Below are 10,212 nucleotides of genomic sequence, written 5' to 3' on the forward strand. Positions count from 1 at the left end.
AACCATAATGAGATACCATCACACACAAGTCAAAATGGCTACTATAAAAAAAGTTTAAAAAAGAAAAGATAGATGCTGGCAAGGTTGCAGAGAGAAGGGAACACTTACACATTGTTGGTGGGAGTGTAAGTTAGTTCAACCATTGTGGAAAGCAGTGTAATGATTCCTCAAAGAGCTAGAAACAGAACCATTCGACCCAGCAATCCCATTGCTGGGTATGTACTCAAAGGAATAGAAATCATTCTACCATAAAGACACGTGTACACAAATGTTCATGGCTGTTGCTTTCTTTGTTACAAAGGGTTTCATATCCTCCTGGACTGAGTTTCTCTGTTGTTGATGCTGTTGGTGTTTGTCTGCTCTATGGTTGTTACACTTCCATAGGATTTGGAGGCATAATCTGAAATGTTAAATAACAGACTTTTATTTTTCTAACTAGTGTCATTCCATCTTTGAAAGAAAAATAAGAATAATGACATTAGCATTAGCAACTCTGAAAGAATCAAGACCTGATCTTCATAGTTCTATTACTTTCTTTTTCTATTTCCCCCTAAAAATAAGTCTTAGCTCCAGTGACTTTCTATGAATTACAATTTGAGAAGTGACCAGGGCTTCTCAAAGGGCACTTTCTTAGCTTCCACGTACCTTCCAAATGTATATCAAGGCTTCACATCACCTGTTATACTGCCTCTGTAACACAGGTTCACAGAGTGGGATCCATGGCATAGAGTCGACCAAAGAAGTTATCATCTCAAGTTATAAGGAAGCTCAGGAAGAAAGGTTTCACGTGGAAAAAGGACTTTCCAGTTTCTTAAATAATTGTCCATGAATGGATTTACTTAAGCAAGAGCTTAAGTACACTTCAAAAAGAAACCAGGGATTATAGCTGCAAGATGAACATTGCATCAATATAAGGGCCACTTGGGGACACTCTGAAATCCCAGGGCAAAATTGACTGTCTTGGTTTGACAGAGGAATAGGGCCAATTGGGGGTTTAGGCTGATTTTGGTTTTTGTGAGTCATTTTGTCTGTGAACATGCCTTACAAATTAAAACAAACCCAAAAAATCCCTAGGTGTGAGATGATTAAAGTTTTAAATCTGGTCACTTGTAAATCACAAAAGCGCTGGATGAAAGCCACGCTGTTTGGAGGCTTTTGTTTTTCTTTTTAAAATCTTAGGGTTTGCTGAGCTTATAAAGACTCCTTGAATCAAATAAAAAGTGAAGGTTTTTGGAGAGAGTCATTCTCTTCATATCAGATGCATTTTAGTCTATAATTTTCCACTCTGGCTTATGTGGCTGTCTAGGCTTGATTCCATCAACTCATTTAATCTCCGATTTCATAAAAAAACATGCTTTCTGTTTATCTTTGTCCAACTGAGTGCAATCTGTGCTTTCTAGCTCTCCTAACAATCCCAACTTTTTGAATTTCGTATCAGAATGCCTGTGTGGCATGGTAAATCTAGGCTGTCCTTGACAGGTTAGAAACTGCATACTCCTAGTGAGAAAATTAAGTGACTGCTCCCAAAGACACTCACTTAGCAAATTCTAACCTAAAAACAGATCATCACTTTAATTTACTGTGATTAAGTGAAGTGGGGGAGAGAAGTTAATGCAAATCAATGCATAGCTATAAGTTTTCAAAAAAATAAATGGTGAAGTTTCCCCCACAAACACTTAATGTTCATATACAAGCTAGTTGCTGAATTAGGGAAAATTTAGCATTTGACACAAGCTCATCTAAAACCAACCTAAAACAGAAACTTGAACTGAATTTGCTTACTGCTACATCCCTCTATTTTGTAAAGCTTAGAAGACTTCTTATGCTTCAAGGAAAGTTTGATAAATAACCATCTGACCAACAGAAGCTTGACATTTTAGTATCATTTTAATATCCTACCTAATTTGTATGTATAGGTCAGAGCTGTCCTACTGACCCATATATACAGATGAGATGCCTGAGTAAAACGACTGTCTTTTATTACTATTCAAGGTCCTTGTTTTGTGTATTGGGTTGGTGCAAAAGTCATTATGGTTTTAAATATAATTTTGGGATGAATTTATAAAGATATATTCTACTTCAATGTATGCATCATTACACCAAATAGATTCCCAACATTCTATCAATCAATCATTCTTATGGTCACAAACATTTGTTTCCCAAAAATATTTATAAAATTCTGTTTGTCAGCCCTATCATATATATTTTTGATCTGTCCTATCTCAAATACTTACTACTTAGGAAACCAAAGCCCAAAATAAGTATTAATTCTCTATCTACCTACACACACACACACACATATACAGCAATAACTTGCAAATAAGAGTATGATGGGAAAGAAAAGAGAGAAAGGACAGTCTACCACATGTCATGAAACAGACTTGCTTAATTTCACTCTGTATGGGGAATAAAGTGTTAGAAATAACCCAAACAGCTGAGATGAAAGGCATTACTTTTGATTATTCATTTGTTTTTATTTCCAGCTCATCGTCTGTTATACAACTTTAGCCTTTTTAAAGTGAATTTATTTGTAAATAAGAATAATGAGTTGGCAACTGGATTCAGGTCTGGCCATTTTACCTGAGCAATGAAAAAATAAATGAGGTAGCGGTGTGCAAAACCATCTGACTCCCCTTTGAAATTCTCTTGTTTCCTCCTGAGATTGTCTAATTATAGAGTAATGCTGGAAGTATTCTTCACTTGCAGATTAATTAGTTGATGCTTAAGCAGTTCTTTGAACATAAAAGGCAACATGTAAATCTAAGTGTAATCAATCATCCTCAAGCTAATGATCATTTAATTAGTGCTTTCTGCTAGTTTAACAGTCCATAAAGAAGAGGGCAATTTAGGGAAGGGTCTCCAACCATTGCAAAGAGGTTGGATGTAGCTATAACTAGAATGAAAAACAATGTTCAAAATGAAGGTTTTAACATTGGAAATAAATTGGAAATTGACTTTCCCTTCTTCTGGTGACTAACAGCCATAAAGGAACTGAAAATGAAGCTTATCTTTTAGTAGCATTTGCTTTTTTCCAGAATTAGGAATCACATTTCAAATTGGGCTTATCCGATGTTTTATGGCAAAACCAAATACTTGAGGTGATATTTACAGGGCAGAAAAAAGTTAACTCTGGAGTGTTTGTAAATATTATGAAGGCTTAACTTCCTGCATTCTTGGTAAAATGGTATCCTAAATAGGTAATCATGTTCAAGTTGAAAGTCATACGATAAAGCTAGTTGTTTTGTAAAATACTTGTATTAGACCTTCTTACATGATTTTCTAATTATTTCTGTATTACTTCCCCTATTTGATTATATACTCAAAGCCAGGCGCCTTGCCTATTTCCAGCCTTATTCAGCTAAGAGTCAGCATTCATTAAGTGAGTGAATCAATGAACAAATAATAACTAAAAATATACTTGTACAATGGATATAAGCAAATGTGGCTTTGGGTATAAAAATTATTCTTCTGAACTTAAAAAATATTATGCCAAAGAAAATGTAAACAGTTCTGTTTGTCAATTAAGTCCCCATTCTAATGCTGGGCTAACACAAACATCATCACAAAGAGATTGTCCAGCCAACATGCTCCAGTTACACAGCACTGCAAGGAGCCGTACTGGTTTACCTAATCAATAGCTGCATCACATGAGTTTTTAAAGCCACAGTTTTCTCAACTATGAATTGGGGCAATTGTGACAGTCACATGGAATGATCACAAAACCAACCAAATAATTATTTAATAGGTGTCAGCACAATTAACATCAGTTGATTTTTCTTTTTACAAAACTTTAACTCAACAGAGAAAAAAATTTAAAACCTTGCTGAAAATATGTGTAGTCCTATCTCCCAGGGACAAGAATTTCCTTTGCAAACTGATAATTCAAATAGCACAAAAGCAACATTAGAGATCAGCACTGATACCTCATGATAGTAAGAGGCACACACCTCAAACCTAAGCTTTCAGGGATGTTGTAAAATTCATCATTTAAAAAGAGATTTTTAAAAAGGCAATAGCAGTTATGAAGATATATGTCATATTAGCTTTTCCTCAAAAGAAAAAAAAAAGATGCAGAGAATTTAACCATGAAATAAACAATAGTATAATTAGGGTAACACTAATACTATTTAAAATTTTACTCAAAAAAAGAAACACTTCAACAATAGTAGTAGATGAGTGTTTCAAAGTACTCAGATGTCTATCCTGTTTTTCAGAAGGATGTTTTTCATGTTCCTATCAGAACTCATGGAAGAATTTCTATATGCAATTTCCTCAAAAAAATCTCCACATCTAAATCTGACAAGACAGAATTTTTGGGCATTCCTTACCGAATAGGCTGGTCATACAGCAGCACGCATTTGACTGCATTCCAAAACATGTGTCTTAAGAGGCTCTACTGAAAATGTTCCTGCAGAAGACGAACACACAAAAACTATATTAGAACCACAGGTAGAGCATTGGATGCAAAAACCACATTCACCCTACAGTCTTTTGACAAAGGTTTTTCATAACTTAGCCTCTGACTTCTCTTACTTCTCGAGCGGATTTAATACCATCGACTTCTACAGCGTATAAATAATCTTGGTCTATGCACCCAAAGTCATGTAAGACAGTAGAAAAGAACCTACCTCAATTTGAGTAAAACATCAATTTTTAGGAAATCATGAATCTGTGTAAAGCAAGGCAGGAGAAAAACAGATACTGCTAATACCAATAGATTAAAACTTAGACCAAGAAAAAAGCCACCACTTTGTAAATGTTATCTTGGTCAAATCTAAAGTGGTGTCTAACATTTTTCCTTGGCTTCTTTTCTGAATATGAATGCTTTTTGCATTTACTTGAAATTATGAGAATTTTTTAAAACTCCGAAAACAGAACAAAATTTTTATCATTGCTGATTTATTCTCAAGCTTTCCCTCTTTTAAGAAAACACAAGAGGAAAAATAAAAACAATATAACAAATAAACAAACCTAAACAAGAGATGCTGAATTCTGCTACATTTATCATTTTGTAGAAGCATGAGTAAAACAAGATAAAACACGTGAGTGTTCATTTACACAGGTTACAAGCTTTATGAAATGCAAAGGAGCTGTATTTTACCATAGGAAGCCAAGTGAAATAGGGTGAAACAGAAGTCGATCATATTCAAATAATTAAAATACAAATATATTTCATGAAGACTCTGATTCCAGACCTCCACCCTCACTGTCTTCCACCCCCTTTTATTGGAATCTCTGAAACCATTTTGCTTGGGGCAGAAAGTAGATTTTAGTATAGTAGGAAAAATGCCAAACATCCATGGCAACTTAGAATTTTTCCACTTTCTTTACATGTTCAATTGAGACCTTCATAAAATTATAAATGAAAGGATACATTATGAGCACTTTCTTTGAAGGGGAAAAAGAGGGTGGGGGGAGGCCTTGCCTGGAAGTAAAATTTTGGAGTCTATATCCTTCTTCTCTGCAGCAGAACTCTTGGGAGCTTTCTCTGCCAACAGCAGGACCCCTAAGAAAAGCTCGCCTTTGCCTTCAGAATTCAAAAAAGTAGAACCAGCAGTTTGCTCCCCTGACTGTGGGTGAGACGTTGATCGCTAGGTGGGGACTGGAAAGTCCTGGGCTCCACTTTCTTGTCCCTCAAGGACTGAGGTCAGTGTGTCTTGGCGCCTTATATCCACCCTCTCCACCCTCCCACCTTCCTTCCCCCCTACCAGGGATTCACTCCTGTTTACATTGGGGAGACTGCAACTTCTGTTTCTTAATGTTTGAAAGAAGTTTAAAAGCTTATAAAAAGGCTCTTAAGATTTCTTGGACACCAATCATCTCTTACAGAACAATATTTTGATGAGTTAAGTGTAAATGAATCAGAAACCTACGTATTAAATTTCCCTTGACATGAACATCAGTTTAAAATATTAATAGAAAAAATGCCCGGGGCTCGAAGTATTGGGGGTTTTCTCAAACCCAAAATGCTTGAACATGGAGTGGAAATCCATTTAGATCAACCAGGTTTGCTGATCCTCCCTCTCAACCTCCCCTAAATTGTAGTTACCGTGGAGGGAGTAGTATTTCCAGCTATTGACCATCTGGCTGGGGACAGATCACATTCCTAGTCATTATGCTTGCATCTCAGCAGAAGCCCAAGGCTGGGCTGAGGCTGTTGAGATGTCCAGCCGCTGTTCACTAAAGGCTGACCCTAAAGGCTGACTTTTTTTTTCTTTTCTTTTCTTTTTTTTTTTATAGACCGAGGGAACTAAATAAACAATCACAGAAGATCATAAATCACTGACAAAGATATTTAGATTTGGAACAGCCCTCAAAAACAGAATGTGCCACAATTTATCCCTCAAAGATTAACTCAGTCCTGGGTCCTATAATTGTGGATCCCATGACTTCTGATGATAAATGACGCAAGGGTCAAAACTTGAGAACCAGTAGGTGTTTTGGTTTTGTTTTGTTTTAAATGTTGACTCTGGGTCCAAGAAAACACCCAGAGGAACAGAAGCAACCCAAAATCCTGAAATCAGACTTGATCCCCTAAAATCATCACCATATATATACACACACACACACACACAGACACACACACACGCGCACATTTACACACACACACACACACACACACATATATATATATATATATATATTTTTTTTTTTTTTTTGAGACAGAGACTTGCTCTGTCACCCAGGCTGTAGTGCAGTGATGCGATCTTGGCTCACTGCAACCTCCATCTCCCATGTTCAAGCGATTCTTCTGCCTCAGCCTCCTGAGTAGCTGGGACTACAGGCACGTGCCACCACGCCTGGCTAATTTTTTGTATTTTTAGTAGAGACGGGGTTTTACCGTGTTAGCCACGATGGTCTCCATTTCCTGACCTCATGATCCACCTGCCTCGGCCTCCCAAAGTGCTGGGTTTACAGGTGTGAGCCACCGTGCCCGGCCCTGATTTTTTAAGTTAGTTTTTCATCTCTGTGTGTTTTGTGAATGGATGACCACACACACTAGGTGAGTGACAAAATAAGGAGATGGAACCAAGTGAAAGAGATTTCAAGCCTCTCCTCTTTGGTCACGTTAGCTAATCTGATCATTTGGGACATGTGTTCACAGATACTACAACTGTGAACAATTGTTAACTTCTTGGTGAAACACACCATGTGTTCAGTGTTTCAAAAGTATTATTGGAAGCATGTCTGCCTAATCTTAACCCAACGCTCATTCTAGTAACACACGTGAAAGGGTTCTACGAACTCTCATAAACTATCCCCACATAAACTGTTTTTACTGTTATTTTCAAAAGTTATATCCCTCACCCCCTTAAGGAGACCTTACAGTTCTTAGTGCTTTAGAAGACGCCCATAATCACCTCTATCTCAGGAGGGGTGAGGACACAAGAGTTCCCTTCCAATGGGATAGTTCCCCTTGCTCATTGTTTCTCAGAGGCACTCTCTCAAAGGTTTGGCAGGGTCTGGTGGTCAAGGAAGAGTGCATCTTTACAGAAGCATACCTTTTAAAAACAGCGTTCAGCCTTGTCCTACTCAAGGCATGTGCTGGGTATATGTTTGTTGAATGGCTAAGTGAAGGAGTGAATGAATGAAAAAGTCATAACTTTGAGAGGTGAAGCCAGCTGGGCTTCTGGGTGGGGTGGGGACTTGGAGAACTTTTCTGTCTAGCTAAAGGATTGTAAACACACCAATTAATACTCTGTGTCTAGCTAAAGGTTTGTAAATACACCAATCAGCACTCTGCAAAAACACACCAATCAGCGCTCTGTGTCTAGCAAAGGTTTGCAAAAGCACCAATCAGCACTCTGTAAAAACAGACCAGTCAGCACTGTGCAAAATGGAACAATCAGCACTCTGTAAAATGGACCAATCAGCACTCTGTAAAATGGACCAATCAGCAGGATGTAGGCGTGGCCAAATAAGGGAATAAAAGCTGGCCACCCAAGCCAGCAACCGCAACCTATGTGGTTCTCCTTCCATGCTGTGGAAGGATTGTGCTTTCCCTCTTCACAATAAATCTTGCTGCTGCTGCTGCTTACTCTTTAGGTCCGCATTACGTTTATGAGCTGTAACACTCACTGGGATGATCTGTGGCTTCAGTTCTTAAGTCAGCGAGATCACGAACCCACCAGAAGGAAGAAACTCCGGACACATCTGAAGGTTGGAAGGAACAAACTCTGGACACACCATCTTTAAGAACTGTAACACTCACTGCGAGGGTCCACAGCTTCATGCTTGAAGTCAGCGAGACCAAGAACCTACTGGAAGGAACCAGTTCTGGACACAGCTCTTTTACAAGAAATTTGCATAGACAAATGAAAAGTTAAAAGACTGTCAGAGACAGGTATAGCACAAATTGCCCCCACCTCAACTAGCCATCCCTTCACCTCCAACCCCTCCCACCCCAGAAGATGATTAGGGTTTTTTGGGATAAAAGAGAAGCTGTACAGCAATGACACACCCCCAAAGAAAGCACACTAAGATTCCTTTGCTTTATATTGTTTATAATGTTTAACCTCTCTGGTGGCCACCAGTTCTCAAAAACTCCTAAGCATTTTCACAGAAAATATAAGGAAGAGGAAAACCAGCAATAGTAACGTCAGTGGAGCTGGCAGACACAGAAAGACTCAGAAAAATATGGAGGCTCTAGGACGCCTGCTAACAAGTCTCATTTCCTAAAATGAGAACTGGGGACTGGAGAAAGTGTTATCAAACAAGGCAGGGAATAGGATAGACATCAGAAATGCCCAATTCCAACACATTTTCTCAGACTCCTTTCCTAGGCAAACCTGATGAATGTGCAGACATAAATAGATGATAGTCCTACCATAAATTGATCTCTTTTTATCCTAAGTAATCAAGGTCCAGTCATTTCCCCCAAGCTGGGCTTCTCTTGCTGTCTCTGGAGATTCAGCATAAACATGTTCCCCAAGTTTTGCTCAGGTAGATGAAGATGGCAGAAAGCATGCAGCTACTGGGGTTAGCGGCTGTCCGCTGATTATGTGCCCATAGTTTATCACCAAAAAGTTTCCATGCTTTCTCCTGGCATTTTCTCTCAAGCTTTTACAAGCCTTGTTCAGGGAGTGAAAACTCATTTTAAAGGTACTTTAGACTCACCTTTCCCTTAGGGAAAATTTCTACGCAGGGGGAAAGCAAGCAAACCAAAACAAAAGTTACACTTCAAAGCCTTACAAGCTAGCCACAGGGAGAAGGCTAAGTCTTCCCAGTTAGTTACTCAGCCCTCCCTTGTGCTAATTGCAGGAGATAAAGCCTGACTGTATTATTTGCATACTTGCTCAGAAGAAGGGCCACAGAAGGAGGTCTAGAAGCTCAGCTGGTGTTTGACTGACATCTTTTAGGACTTGGACCCCACCGCCCACCCCCCAACCAACACCACCACCAGTACAGGACCTGATGTAATATTGCCACAGACTGATTCCTGTTGCCTTTGATATGCAACCTGTGCCTACAGTCGGCTCTCAGGGCTAAAGAAAACAGTCAGCTCTTGCAGCATCTGATTTGCCTCCTGCCCTCGCTGCTGTTAATCTGCGACACGCCGCAGCCTCGAGATCGCTGCCGTTCAGAGTCGGATGTCATGGGGGCGACTGGCAGGGGTTCTTTCTTCTTTCGGTTTGATACATCCTTCCTTCCGCTGCTCCTCGCAATCAACCGCTAGGGGAAGGAGGGAAGCAGGCAGGGGGGAGAGCGGGAGACTTCCGGAAATCTCTTTCCTCCCCTCCCTTCACAGGTTGCCCCATAATGACCCTGGAGACTCCCGCCTGCCCCCAGTGAAGGAATTGGTTACTCTCCCAGAGCCCTCCCGGGCATCACCCCCTTCCTCACTTCCTCCTCTTCCTGCCCCCAGCCTCTACCCCTCCAGCCTCCTGTGGCTTCACAGCCAAGTGCCCCATCTCAGGAAGAAGAAGTTGGAGCTGCGTGATGGTGAGCTTTCAGACTTCCCATTACACCCCCCGCCTCTTCAAAGGCACAGAGGCAAGCAGGGGCTTCCCTGGTATCATTTGTGAATCTAGGAGCATGCGGGAGCTATCGAAGATGGCATGTAGCCTGTTCTTCTTTCTCTTAGTAAATAATATTCAAATGTGCTAGAGGGAAAATACTTTTTAATTTATATTTTAAAGCTGGTTTAGAATTATTTTGAATGTATAGTCTGTTTTCCTGGAGTCCAATTGTAACATGAACCCCAAACCGAGG

General features: G+C 39.6%; 1 long non-coding RNA gene across 1 annotated transcript; it reads right to left on the minus strand.

The window, feature by feature from the left end:
- Positions 1–271: 271 nt before the first annotated feature.
- On the minus strand, positions 272–9,674 carry LOC112609971. Its single transcript, XR_003116258.1, has 4 exons — positions 9,412–9,674; positions 4,329–4,408; positions 2,581–2,732; positions 272–400 (listed from the first exon to the last, which is right to left on the minus strand). It is a non-coding gene; the product is annotated as an uncharacterized LOC112609971 (long non-coding RNA).
- Positions 9,675–10,212: the final 538 nt, after the last annotated feature.

Source organism: Theropithecus gelada, chromosome 16 (assembly GCF_003255815.1).
Source record: "Theropithecus gelada isolate Dixy chromosome 16, Tgel_1.0, whole genome shotgun sequence".
NCBI lineage: Eukaryota > Metazoa > Chordata > Mammalia > Primates > Cercopithecidae > Theropithecus > Theropithecus gelada.